The sequence below is a fragment of the Gadus macrocephalus genome, chromosome 23 (assembly GCF_031168955.1).
Source record: "Gadus macrocephalus chromosome 23, ASM3116895v1".
NCBI lineage: Eukaryota > Metazoa > Chordata > Actinopteri > Gadiformes > Gadidae > Gadus > Gadus macrocephalus.
This window is the reverse complement of record NC_082404.1, coordinates 17752947-17767755: the sequence shown is the minus strand read 5'-3', so window position 1 is coordinate 17767755 and position 14809 is coordinate 17752947. Positions and strand designations below refer to the sequence as shown.

General features: G+C 46.8%; 1 long non-coding RNA gene across 1 annotated transcript in view; it reads right to left on the bottom strand.

The window, feature by feature from the left end:
- Window positions 1–14809, bottom strand: part of LOC132452739 (uncharacterized) — a 101623-nt gene that overhangs the window by 85857 nt on the left and 957 nt on the right. The gene's annotated exons all lie outside the window — the stretch shown is intronic.

The following is a 14809-nucleotide window of genomic DNA, read 5'->3' as shown; positions in this document are numbered from 1 at the left end:
TCCGCCAAGACCTTGCAAAATACATTATTTGAAGATGAGCCACTGCGATCCTAAATGAACAAAAACAAACCATCTCTGTCCCTCCCCCATCCACACACAGCCGGAGGGCCTGAGAGCATCTCCACGCTAGTCTCTCCCATCCAGGTATCTCGTCCAGCGGCTGCCACGGCAACAGCACTAATGATCCGCCTGCTGCTGTGCTGCGGGCCTGCGGCCCCCTAATCCGATCCGCACACCGCCCGTGACGGCGTTTACTCTACGGCCCGCGGTGACGCACAGCGATACCACACACATGTTGCGGGTTCATTTATAACCCGGGAAAAGCCTTTTAGTGATCAGATAGCGGCTCGATACTGCTGACCCCCTCGGGGAGGCCTTCTGAAGGGCGATTTACCACCCCGCCGCTGATGTCGTGCGTATCCACGCCTGCCACCCCTTCCTGTGTCACCGCGCAGAAGAGGGGCGTCGGGGGGGCGGGGTGTGTGTGTGTTTGTGTGTGTGTGTGTGTTTGTGTGTGTGTGTTTGTGATTCTTTCGTTCCTTTCTTTCACTTTCGGCTTCTCCCTCTCTTCTTGATATGTCAGTTAATCTCGGTTGTGCGCTCATTCCTACCGTCTCCCCCCCCTGTCCCCCCCTCCTCCATTTCTTCTTGCATTGCTTTTCCTCTGGCATTAATGTGCAATCTCTCGTGAAGGGGAGAGGCTGGGGAAGTGGGGGGTGGGGGAGAGAGGGGGGAGATGAGAGAAAAAGGGAAACGGGAGAAGGAGGGAGGGGGCGACAGAGGAGACGGGGAAGGAGGGGAGGAATGTGGGAGAGGAGGAAAATTGAGAGAGGGAAGAGGAAAAAAAGGGGAGGGAGGGGGGGAGACAGATAGTGGATGACAGCGAAAAAATGATGAAAAAAAAAATGAAGGGCCAACAGGCAGCTTTGATGCTTTCCAATAATAATAAAAAAAAAGCGGGCTCCTACTCGCCTCTAGAAACCATGATGGACCTGATGATGTGACGGCATGAATAGTTCACCCTGTCACTCTCGGCCTTGAATCATCACAGACGCCCAGGCCCGGTCACGCGCACCTCTCATCAGGCCTACAACTACTATCACTATTCATAGTAGTAGTGCATCAGGAGGAGAAGATAGGGGCTGGACAGTGGAGGCACAGATGGACTTTCGAGGAGCGTCGTGGCTTGATGTCTTGCTCAAAGGTGGCTTCAGGGAGTTTAACCCCTGACCCAGAGATGTGTGGCCCTGTCACTCAACCTAAACTGTTTATCCACGTCTTCCACCCGATTGACTAATGGAGCTTATTTGTAATTCGTCTACGTATTCCTTGTTCAACATTTTAACATTCAGGATGCAGATATGTCAAATAATTAGGAAACAGGGCATTTGCACACACATGGGTCTCTGTGCTGCTCCAGCCAAGTTGTTGGAAGCCAAGTGCCTTGCCCAAAGGCATACCAAGCTGTTTACCGGGTACTTATAATGAAAAACACTATTTGGGGTTGGCTGGGTGAGAACCCTAGTGGTTGGCCTTCCGTAGAAAACGAATTTGCTGCAATGGTTCACAGAAAAACATTGCATTTCCTGCGTAATGTCGGATAAAAGCCCCGCAACATATTTAAACTGGTGACCGTCTTGTAACAACCCCTTACCTCTCCAAATCCACCGCGACCATCATCGATGAAGCACATCCATGGCGAAGAACGTTTAACGGATATCCAATTTCTACTCTCTCACCTTTATTTATTTGATTATGCCGTGGCATTTGTAAATAAACATTTGAACGCAAACACAACGCACACAGAGCCCTGACTGTGGTATGATGGTTGTGTTGTTTGATTTTTCCGATGTTCTGTTTGTCATCATTTTTCACATCTATTATTAATAGGGCATTCTTATTGACGTTTATCTTGGCAGCAGAAACAGGCCTCCTCATATTGAAAGCAGACGTCATACAGAGATTAGGTTTTCTCTGTGCACTATTTCTATTTCATAAGTTATTCAGAAGGCCAAAAGGATTCCTTTTGGTCCTGTACATTTAATATTAGTAATCTGCATGCATGGTCCCTCGTTTTGTTTTGCTGTTATTGATGTAGCTCTATGAGAGCATGTGGTTTGTTACCCCCCGCACGCACGCACACACACACACACACACACACACACACACACACACACACACACACACACACACACACACACACACACACACACACACACACACACACACACACACACACACACACAGTATGTATGTACTTGTTGATGTGCCTTTGTGTGTGTGTGTGTACCTATTGTGGCAGACTGCAGAGAGGAGTGAGGTGAGTGGTAGGTCTGGCAACCTGCTGGCTCCACCCCCAAGCCATACATGGACTTCTTCCCCTTAATGAGGCAGGCCTGAAGGTCATTAAGTGGGGGTGCTTGCAGGTGAAAGGCAGAGCAGGCTACCACAAGGGGAAGCAAGGGCTGTGTGAACCAGGAAGGCTAGCATACCACAGGCAGGATCTGTGGTGTCGCCTGGAAGCGCGGTACGGCCTTAAGAGAAAGAGATAGGTGGAAAGTGTTGGACTGATTACGGACGGTATCCTAGAGGAGGTGGATGACCCTTTCCCACCCTGGGGGTTTGGTTTACTAGGTAAATAAACCATCCCTCTGAACTGCTCTCTGTGTGTTGTGTCTATCTGTCCAACTTGGTGGACTGGAAACCCCACTACCACAGGCCCGCTACCCTATTTATATACCTGCCTATATAGCATGCACCTATGCATGTGTGTGTGTGCGCGTGTAAGCGAAGAACACAAACAAATGTTTTGCTGTCAACTAAAGAATCGAAAAGCTGCACGCCCGCTGACTCACCACCTCGCCACCACAGAAGAGGAAGAGGTGGGTTGATCTTGTCGTCTAATCGCTGCCGCAGCACCTGCTACGCGCGGCCCGACCCTAACCCCTGCCGTGCCTATCTCAAACCCCCCCCAGACTTTCACTTTGAGACGCTGGGAAAAATTGAAAATGAACGCAACACACACCGTGGAGCAACAATAGCATCAAGGACGGCTGCTGTTTGTGCGGCAAACCGCACACCTGACAGGATCCAACACGCGTGGGAGGAAGAGGAGGAGGAGGAGGAGGAAGGTGGTAGTGGAATGTAAATCAATCCAAGCGTCTTCACATGGCCGGTGGTCCCAGGATGCCTTTGTCAAACTTTTATCGATTGTCGTCTGTCCCCGCTTCATCCAATTATATATAAACTAGTCCTGTCTGGCATGCACATTATTATATGGAGAGGCATGATCAGATGTATCAACGTGCGGCTGGAAATGAATGAGAAAAGCATGGTTAATTTACCTTCGAAAGCAGAGTATGGTCTTTGTCACATTACCAATAATTGCTAGTTGTTAGCATTTAGCAGCATGCATTATACCTGATCTTTCTCTTGCAATATCTCTTTTATATCATCGTTTTTTAATTCAAAAGCACTTTAAACGTATGCACGCTTACGATAACGGCTTGGATGTTCCTGTGGTTTTTTGTCATCTCCAATCAATCAATTTCTCTTTCTTATTTGCCAAATTAAATGAAATAATTTGTTCATAGTCTCAGCCCCTCCGCCTGGAGTATGTTGCTGATGTATGTATGTTAGCTCTTCCACCATCCATCCATCCATCACCCTGCCAAGTTTGGCAAATGTCACTAATTGTTGTTGGCTACAGTGCCTGCGGAACAATTCAATGGATGCTGCCTTAGCATCCCGCTTCCATACAGTTAATTTATTCAACAGAAAACCCCAACAAGCACGCGTTCTCTCGGAGGGACCCTTCCAAGACAAACAACAACAAACAAGACAGGCGCTTGCCTATTCATGACTATGATCTATGGACACCGTTGTAAGTGTGAGCCCCATACAAATATGTCCTCTGCCACCACTGCGGTGCAGACAGCAGCGCTGCTAGAGCGGCTTGGGAGTCGGCAGGGGCGTACCAGTGCAAGGAGCCACGCTTCACATTGTTACGGCGTAATGAGTCGTCTGTTCAATCCCACCGCTGTATCGTGGCACTGATTGGCTACTGAAGCCTCTGCGGTGACCTGCACAGTGTGACTTCCTGGCATTAGGATGATGAAGGCGATGGCCCGGTGCATCTCTGGAAGGTGTGTGCCTCTGAGTCGGCCATGCTTCGGCAAGTTTGAGGAAAAAGCGGGCGACACCTGACACCTTTGCGTCGCGAATGTTTTCCTATGGAGCTGAGCATTGAAGCCGTGTTGATCGTATGGGTGGCCGCAGCACTGGAGGTAGAGCAGGTTGACTTGTAACCAGGGGGTTGCTAGTTCAATCCCTGGCTCATCCTAGCTGAGTATCGAGGTGTCCCTGAGCAAGACGCCTCACCCTGACTGCTCCTGACAAGCTTATTTTCTTTTACTTTTTCATAAAAAGTAGAAAGTAAGGGACCTCGTCTGTCAATGGCTACATTTCTAACGCCCCACCTTCATGTGTTGTGTTAACCACTTTATTTTAAAGGGGTTCCTCTGGTGGATGTTCTCTTGGTGGAGGCCCTACTATCTACTAGTGCTCCTGCAGACCAGGGGAGGTCTTCCACTGGTCCAACCAGGGTATCCTTGGAGTCTAAATGAACTACTGGAAGTGAAAGGTTTGACCTTCTGTCATCGCCAGGGGACACAAAACCAAGCTGGGGATGGTGCTCATCAGGGGTGAGATGCCTGCACTTCCTGGGCATTTTGAGGGCGCATGACTAGAACCTCAATTCCAAGAACCTCTACGACGACTCTGAACCGCGGAGGGAAATTCTACCAGGGGGCTGATATGGTGACGGTGTGACCATCAGGCTTTTGGTCCCTGTTACAACACATTTGGAAAACCGCAGATACAAATCCAGCAGATAAAATGGTTCATACACTAAAATCCTTTTTTTATATTTTATTGCACCACCTTTCAACTTGACCAAGTGATGCAGTTTCCCTAACATGGTTCTGGGCCGCGGGTCAATCCCTTTGTGTCGTCTGGAACCAGTCACGTGGCGCTGACCAGGCCATGGGTAGAGTGTGTCTTCAATGGAGAGGGACAGTATAATCAGGCATTTACCAACCGAGGCTTCCCATCTCTGCTGCACTGCTCTGCTCTCCGGTCCTTGTCTCTTCAAGTCTCGGTTGATTGGACTCATTTCTAAATGCTATGAAAACCGGCCAGCCTTGCATAGTACATATGTTCAGAGGCAAGCTGTCCTATCTACTCAGCAGAGCTGTAACAGGGAACATAAAATCCCAAAGTCAAGATATGCTGTCGGGGTTAGGGTTTTAAATCAGGAGGGTTGTGGGTTGGTTTAAAATTAGATTTATTACAATCCTATTTCCCTTTCATGTTGTTATTTACTCGAGGAAACATTTTCGGGAAATAGATTTGAATTCACTGCCAACCACTTCACTGCTTATTGGGAATATGACCCCAGCGTTCTTTCTGTCGTTCCGTATGTCATGATAACAGACTGACAGACACCTGCTACCCAGCTAGTAAATGTCATAAAGTTATGCGCATTCTAAAACTTGTCCCACCGTAGACGTGGTATTCCCGAGACACATTATTGGAGACACAACACAGCCAAAAATAAAAAACTATTCCAGAGTATATCCAAGTGTGGTGGCTGTGGTACCACGGTGTCTTCGCCTGTGTGTGTTTGATCCTCTCCAGTTGAGCAGTGCAAAGGAACCGAGACACTTTCACTCTCGCTTTCCACTTGGTCTAGCTCAGCGAGAAGCCTTAAGAGATAGGAAGGAGAAATAAATAAAGGTCTTCCGTATCCTTTTCCTCTCCTCTCCCCGTGCCGCTAAGAATCTGCATCTGGGTTTATTTTTACCGTCCTCCTCTCACCTCCCACCACTCCGCGACGAGGTGCAGGCGTGTCTCGCTTGCTCTCCTTTTTAAAACCCTGATTACACCCGGGGTGGGATTATACAGCGCCGCTGGGCCCGGCGGCAGACGATGGCTGCACAACCTGACATTTCAGTCTGGCAGACTCTGAGCCCTCCGTGGAAGGCCCAGTCTGCGGTTTATCCCAATGTTTTCCGCTGCACTGACCACCGACCGAACAATACGGTGCAAATCCCTGCAGCGTTCACTGGCAATGGGATTATCTGCTTGGTGTTCTATTCTCCATAAGAGACGCGGATGGGGGGGCTCTTAAATGTGTACCGCTGCGCTCATGGAAGGGACTCCTCAGAGAGCTAGGCGACATACAGGAGACCAGTGTCGCGCCGGTGAAGTGAATTATCAGGGCAGTGCAGTTGCATTCCCATCTGCATGTGTGTGGGTGTGTTGGTGTTGCATTTATGCTATTGCTTACGGCGGACTCAAAGGCAGGTAATACAAAGTGTTCAGAGGTGCTGGGGAGTGTGGGAGTCATCGATTGGAGCGAGTGTCAATCACATTGCCATGGTGACAAGGGGGGTAGGAGAGGATATTCTAGTGTGTGTGCAACGTCACACGCATTTCCCGACACACATTCTGACACATGCGCATCCGCAAACACACATACTCGTGCATACTTACCTGCACAGAATATCTCTCTCTCTCTCTCTCTCTCTCTCTCTCTCTGTCTCTCTCTTTCTCAAAGTGAAGGAAGCATGCTCAACGGCCGCCCATTTAAGGACGCAACGTCATAGAAGGCCGACAAGCACTGTCCCAATGTTGACAACCCTCGAAAATTCGCGCCCTTTTCGCCTCCTTTATTTTTGAGAATTCCGGGATTTTTCAAGGATGCATCGATGGATCCTCAAAGAGTCAAAATACCCACAATCCTTTGCGTTCACACGCTCCGTGGGGTATTTACAAATTGTGTCTGGAAAGCAATACAAAGTTTTTGTATGTATACTGTCTCCAATAACAATTTCAACAATTTAAATATTTAAATATTTACCACTGGAGCAGTATTAAAAAGCGGAAGCGGTTCCACACTAGGAAGTTGTTCCAAACTCTGAATGCTACAAACGCTAAGCAGCACTCTAGCCAGCACTCTAGGCCCATCTCCATAGGACGCGACTAGCAAGGAAGTGTTCTAGCAAGGTTGCAGCCTTCACTTTGGGAAACAGCCTCTGTCTTTATTTCTCTCTCTCTCTCTCTCTCTCTCTCTCTCTCTCTCTCTCTCTCTCTCTCGTCTCACCCAATACTCAGATCCACTTAAATCTGCCTGTGATGCTTTTAATTTCACAGGATAATATCGAGCCAGACTTAACAAACCAAATTCAACATAATGACACAAAGTGACCCTTTGGGCCAATGGGCTGGCATACAGAGTGTCCATCTGGGCTTCAAGAGCAGGAAATAACACAGCCACACATTTAATCAATGAGGGGTTCCTTTGAGGTGAGTTCAGAACACCTGGGGAATTCGTTAACAAAACATGCTGCGCTATGTCAGAATCATAAACCTTGAAGTTGCTTTCAGGAGGAAAGAGCGCTAGAATGACTATGTAAAGCAAAGTTCTTACAGTAGCCCCCGTTTGACAGTGGGGGAAAGCTTGTTACAGTGACCAGAACTTGCTGAGGTCATCTAGACCAGAGCCATTGAGAGAGAGAGTTGAGTCCTCCCTGGTCACTCCATAAGGCCAATTATTTAAGAGCGATGGTGAATCATGGAGACACTCAATCGTTCCAAACATTGGGGACTTATAGCAGCATCGCATAGGAGCCATGTATCCATTGCAATTCTCGAGGTCAAGTTAATCGGCAGCACATATGTTGACCTATTATCACATTTTAATGAAATAAGCAATATAATTTCGGTATTTTAACTTTTTTTAATTGAGTTAGTAAATTGTAACTAATAGCTAACGTTCGCTAACAGATAAAGCTAGCTTACAGGGAGCAAACCAATATCGTTGACTTTGTTTGTTACGTTGTGTGCGTTCGTACGGACACATGCCTCTCAACACGTGTTTGAGCGGGAAAGGGTAGCTGATCTTTTACTTAAACATTGGAGATACTATTTTGTTGATTTGCAGTGAAATGAGTACGCACCGGATGTTCTGAAGCTGTTATTTGCTTTGATGTGTATAAATTCGCAGCCAAAATAAGTAGCAACACACCTAGTTAATAAAAACTTACTAAAGGCTTACTAACATCAATGGAGATTGACTGTCCAACCAAGGAAAGCAATTAACTGCTGTATGCTATTGTTAATTAGGCATACAGCTCCATAGGCCTCCCTCTGTCGGGATATCTGGCCACAACCAGCCCCCCTGCTGCCCCTTTATGAGCCCCTCGTCCATCGCCAACCTGTCCCTACTTGGTGTTTGTGGAGGTTGTCACAAGGGACCAATAAGCTTATGCAGGGCTACCTTGGTACAACACACTGGAGTGTGCTCGACGTTTCAGATGGAGAGGATGTTAATGAGCTCACGGATTGTATAGCAGGGTACATATACCCAAGCGTGGACAATGCTGTTTAAGCAGAAACTGTACCCTGTCCTCCAGCCTCTCAGCTCTCCCAAACCATACTACATCACGCACGGCACACTGGCCTTAACTGTGGAGCGGACCCCCCTCCGACCAGGCAAGGCAGCGGGTCCCGTCAGTGTCGGCCCCAGAGTACTCAATGCTTCTCTATCCCAGCTGTGCAGAGCTCTCGAGTACATAACTCAACCCAAGCCTGAGTCTGGAGCGGTTCTCCCTGCTGTGGAAGACATCCTGCCTGGTTCCTGTACCAAAGAAGGTGTGTCCTAGCGCCTCCAACGACTGCAGATCAGGGCGACTGACTTCCCACCTGGTGAAGTCCCTTTTTGAGTCCGGTCTGGGTACAACGCCGGCCCCCGGTTGAAGCTGCACCCCCATCAGTTTGTCTACCAGCCAGCAGACGGTGGGAGTGGAGTGTAGTCTTACTGCTTATGTTCCACCAGCCCGTTAGCCAGTGCAATGTTCTCAGCTGGCTGGCTCGGGCCTTTTGGCGTAGCTTGGTTATGTGATGGTGGTGTCAGAGAGGAGTACGCAAATGCAGAACACGGGGCTTCATAGACAACGGCTCTTACTCTCACAGTTACGGTTATGGTTAACCAGTCAGCACCCCATCACCGATTTAAAATGTTTTGCCCGTATCTATGTATGTATGTCACTGATGGCACCCATTGCACCCCCAACCATTCCTGGAAGGAGGGGTCATAATGTGTTCCTCCACAATGTGTTCCAAGATTTCTTCCTTGCTAATTGTGTTAGCTTTTGCTTGCCCTCTGGGGGGCTAGAGTCAGGGGGGTGTTGTAAATATATCTCCTGCCCTTTGAAACTGTACCTTTTGATTAAGGGCAAAAAAAAAAGAGAATCGAGTTGACTCGTCTCAAACATGTGTTGGTCATGCACAGCAGAACCTTAAAGGCACCCAGTGCAACTTTATGTAAACATTCAATGAAAAATCAACATTCAATTTCTAGTCTTTTTTACACGTAGTAAGTTTCAATAACTCCATACCATTACATATCGACATTCAAGGAGCAAAGATGAGACGTCGTTGTGTGGTGAGAACTGATAGAAAATCGTAAACAACAACAATCGCCGGTGGGGAGAAGCCATTTTTCCATTGACTGGAAGCCTGCTTTATTTATTGTAGGTTACAAAAAATAAAGAAAATGGCGGCATTGTTGTTGTTATCGATTTTGTATCAGTTCTCACCACACAACGACGTCTCATCTTTGCTGCTTAAATGTCGGTATGTAATGGTATGGAGTTATTGAAACTTACTACGTGTAAAAAAGACTAGAAATTTAATGTTTATTTTTAAGCCTCGAAAGTTGCACTGGGTGCCTTTAAGCAGCAGACTGGTAGCACCATGACGCACAGCAGAGCGCCACAGGAAACCTCCCTGTGGCGCTCTGCAGTACTGCAGGGGACCGCACAGGGACTCTGTTCTGCTCTGTTTGTCACCTCTTCCTACAGCTTCCTGTTTTGCTCTGGATAACTGTCTCTCAGTGGATCACCCTTACTGCCATTTGCACTACTCTGACTTATGGGACTTGTGTGCAGTAGCAGAGACCTGGTGTTAAGTATCATGGATTAGACCACTGAACCTTTCAATCATATCGTGTACATTTCCTGTACTTTGGATTGGTTCTGTACATTCATAGCTATTTGCCACTCTCATTAATCTCTGAGCCTTTCCATTAACCTGGGATATTTGAACATGGTATACTTGGAATTGCATTATTTAACTCAAATGTATGGCCTTTACTGTTACTGTTATTTTTGGCATTGTTTTTTTTTGGAATAGCATCCTACTGCTTAATAGGTCAAATAGATATTCATGGTACCTAATGTTACCTCTCACATTTCTGGCTGTACATATATTGCTCCGTAATGCTTCTTTACTAATTTACTCTTAAATTGTTGATTTGCATATTTGCATTCTATATCTTTGCTCCTTTCCTACTTTGTTACTTAACGGTAGCCCAATCATTCCCCTTGAGATCAATCAAATTACAACTTATCTTATATGGATGTTTTGGTATAGATTAAGTGCTGCTCCTGCATCTGGGGGGCAGGGGTAAAACAAGAAAGCCTGCTTGCGTGCCATTCCACCGCTAGTCTTTAAAATTACTAATTCGACTCATGTTTCCCTCATGTAATGTCATGTAACCTTGACTTTTTAGTATCCCTATAGTGCTTCTCCTGTTACAGCAGACCATATACAAATTAAATGTTGAGTAAAACTGATGTTCTATATGTTTGCATTGATGAGTGTGCATAATATGTTTGCACCAATAAGGGCTAAAACTTTGGGACTGTGAGATGATAAGGATTTTCCTTGTTGTCAGTGGAAAGCTCAGGTCATAGGTCATACTCGGAATAGAATGCCATCAAGCAGCTTTCTGTTTCAACGCCTTGAGCGTGTCGGCTGCCCCTTCCTGTTGTTGGTGGGCTCAGGGCCCTTGGAGAAGCCTTGGCTGAGTCTGGACTGACTGATATCCAATGCATACCTTCTTGTGTTTTAAAGTAGATATAATGATCTTGGCGACGATTGGGACAACTAGAAACCGTAGCAGTACGTTGGCGAGCCACTCAACCTGTCACTCCAATCCTCTTATTTGAGCTAGTTATATAATTATACGATAATGATATGAATATTAATGAATACTAACCAGCCGGTCGGTTTACAATACTCCAAAGCAAATTGCATTATATTTACTAGCTACCAAAAGTCTCGGTTTCGTGGTGAATCAGCAAAGTGAAGCTCAATCTACCACTACTATGACCCTCTGGGAACTATCTGGCGCTGCAGGAACCAGGTGCACCCACCTTCGGTGATGCGACCGTGTCTCTGTGTGTCTCTGGTGTAGACAGGTTGCTAGGCCATTGTGGGGCTTGTAGTTAAACGTAGAGCAGTTTAATCCTCTGACCAGAGGGACCCGCAACGTGCCAAGTTGTCCTGTTCAGATTTAAAGAGCTTCATTAAAAATTGAGATTTTCAGCAGATTGTAATTAGGAGACGCTTACTGCTGTCATCCTGCTAAAGTTACAAATGGCCAGGGTTGTTTCTCATGGCATAAAGGGCAAAACCAGGGAAAAAATGATTTAATTTAAAAAAGGGATATGTGGACAACTTGTAGGCCTATGTGTTTTAATGCACATTAGAAGGGGATTTGTGTCAGCCATTAATGTGAATAAAAACAAACCAATGTATAATTAAACACAGGGTCTAAAAGTTCAAAAATCACACAAATGTTGAATACACAATGGCAATAAGCAAGACCTTTTTATGACATATACATTCTAGCCATTTGAAAGCTTTATGATTTGTGTGTAAATTAGTAAACACACTGCTATCTGTAAAAACTTGGCCTATGAGCTGTTTTATATTCAGTACCATAATGGTTGTTTCGGCAATTAAGATAAGATAAAATGTACTTTATTCATCCCAAATGGAGAATTAGAGGATTCCTGATACGTTAGTTATTGCATCCATAAACTACGGCCTTCGTGACATTACAAACACCATAGAAGTGTATTCTCCGAACCTTTGGCAGCGACCAACATGCGAGAGCCAGTGTCGTGTCAGTGGAGTGAATTATCAGGAGTTTACAGTTTCAATTCCATCTGCGTGTTTCTGTGTGTGTCTATGTTTGTGTGTTTGTGTGTGTTTTTTTTGCGTTCATGCTAATGCTTATGTGCGACTCAAAGGCAGGTGACATGAGGCCTTCGATAACGGTGGGAGAGGGAGCTGACGACATATGGAGCAGTTGGCAATCACATTGCCTGGTTGACGAGGGGGGCGGGAGAGGTCGTGTGTGTGCATTGACACGGGCCGCGTTCACACACACACACACACACACGCACACACACACACACACACACAAACACAAACTCATTCTTACATAAGCCCATCTACATTCAAACACACTGATGGACGCACACATTCAGTCATGTACACATGCTTACAATCACAAGCACACACATTCATGATGGTTCACATACAGACGCACTTACATGCATGCCCACACACACAGAGCAGATAATATATACATGCGCCACATATACACACACAACAATGCACGCAAACAATGTTATAAATAACATATGTCCCTTCTACACTCAAGAGATCTAGACATAGTTAAATCAAAGAACTTAGCCGATCAAAGCCAGACTTGTTATTCTGAACGAGGCTCAACCATACTCTTGTCCACTTCAAGCTGCTTGTGATGCTTTTAATTTCACAGGCTAATATTGAGCCGGACATGCTAAGCCCTAATAAGCAGGGCATCGTGACACCGAGTGACCCTCTTAGTCGGCTGGTAGAAGTGTCTGTCTGTGCTTCAAGAGCAGGAAATAGCTTCGTGAATCGATACGGGGTCACCTTTGAGGTCTGCCCGAAACGCCCGGGCGTTTTTTAAAGCATCAAGCTACGCCGAATGCTGGATTTTTAAACCTTGAAAATGTGAATTAAATCGATAAAAAAAAATCGTCCGTCTTTTCAGAACCTTGATAAGAAGTATTGTCGTATGCTTAGGGCTCGGCAGGCAATTTTCCTCCATTTTGAGCTACCGAAAGTTGTGGTGGTGTAAAATCCTAAATAAATAGATATACCATAAACTAGGCTAGACCGATAAATAAATTCACGATAACTACACAGTGATAGCTACAGGTGGTGTGTCGACTCTCGCTGACAGAGATGTTGACCCGGCAGAAAATGATTCGTCCTGCTATCAGGGTTTCACTGGGTAACACTGCAATGTACGACGTTATGATGTGCAAGCCCTATAGAAGGATATTAAAAAGTTAAAATCAGGAGGAAAGAGATTAGGAAACAGACTGCTTTCTGTAAAGAAACACATACATGAGCTGTTCTATATTATATTCCGTACCATAACGGTATTTTCGGCAATTAGGATAAGACAAAATGTGCTTTATCCATGCCAGATGGGGAATAAGGGTTTCATAATATGTCAATTATTGAATCTGAGCCGCTGTGTGCGTAACACCACAGACACAACTGAAGGGTGTTTTCCGCAACGACTGGCAGCCATTTTCTCTCCCGCTGTTTTCTTCTTCATCGTCCCGTTTTCTCGGTCTCATTTGCTCATGTCGGCTCGTATGAATCCATCACGCGCCGGGCGACAGCCGTGGGTAAACAGCCTGGTAAACAGATGACTTCTAGCCGGGCGTGTAGGTTAGGCGGTGGAGGGGGGAGAGAGGGGGAGAGAGCAGGAGAGGCTGATAGGGGGAGGGCAGGTTGGTAGGTAGTTAGACGGAGGAGGCGGGATAATGATGGGTCTGATGTCATCCTGAGGCCAAAGGCGGACATGATGGATGGGATAGAAACACACACACACACACACACACACTAAGCAGGGTCACAAATAGTCATGTACGTTCTCAAGCACACACAGGCTCACGCATACACATATACACTCCCACACACGTAGACACACGTGGACACACACACACATACACACACACAAATACACACCCCACAAAGGAATACATATGGACACACATATACACACAGAAAAGCAACGTGAACACCAACATCACGCACAATTACAAAGATAACAAAAAATACAAACACAACCCCCACATACAAACGCATGCACGCACACGCACGCACACACACACACACACACACACACTAGTAAACCCTGACGTGTGTGACAGGCCGGCCCTGGGGTTCAGACCCCCACTCATACGCTCACTGAACTGTGGGGGTAGAGAGGAGTGAGAAAGAGGTGTGAAGGCAAGAAGAAGGAGAGAGGGGAGAGGAGAGAGAGAGAGAGAGAGAGGTGAGGGCAAAAGGAAGGAAGGAAAGGAGAGAGAGAGGTGAGGGCAAGTGGAAGGAAGGAGGGGAGAGGAGAGAGAGAGGTGAGCGCAAAAGGAAGGAAAGGAAAGAGAGGTGAGGGCAAGAGGAAGGAAGGAGGGGAGAGAAGAGAGAGGGGTGAGGGCAAGAAGAAGGATAGAGGGGAGAGGAGAGCGAGGTGAGGGCAAAAGGAAGGAAGGAGAGGAGAGAGAGAGCAGAGGGCAAGAGAGAGTTGGTGCAAGAGAGAAAGGACGGAGGAGAGATAGAGCGGGAGGTGAGGGTGGAAGAGCAAACGAGAAAGGAAGGAGGAGACGGGAGAGAGGTGAAGGCGGGAGAGAGGTGGTGCAAACCAAGGAGGGAGGAGAGAGAGGGAGGGAGTTGAGGGCGAGAGGGACTACAGGGATGAAAGGAGAAAGGGGAGGAGAAGGAGGAGAGGTAAGGGCGTGCGAGAAAAAACGAGAGGAACAGAGAGAGGGAGGGGGGGAGTTAAGGGCAACGAGGAACGACGCAGAGAGAAGGAAAGGGAGGGACGCGG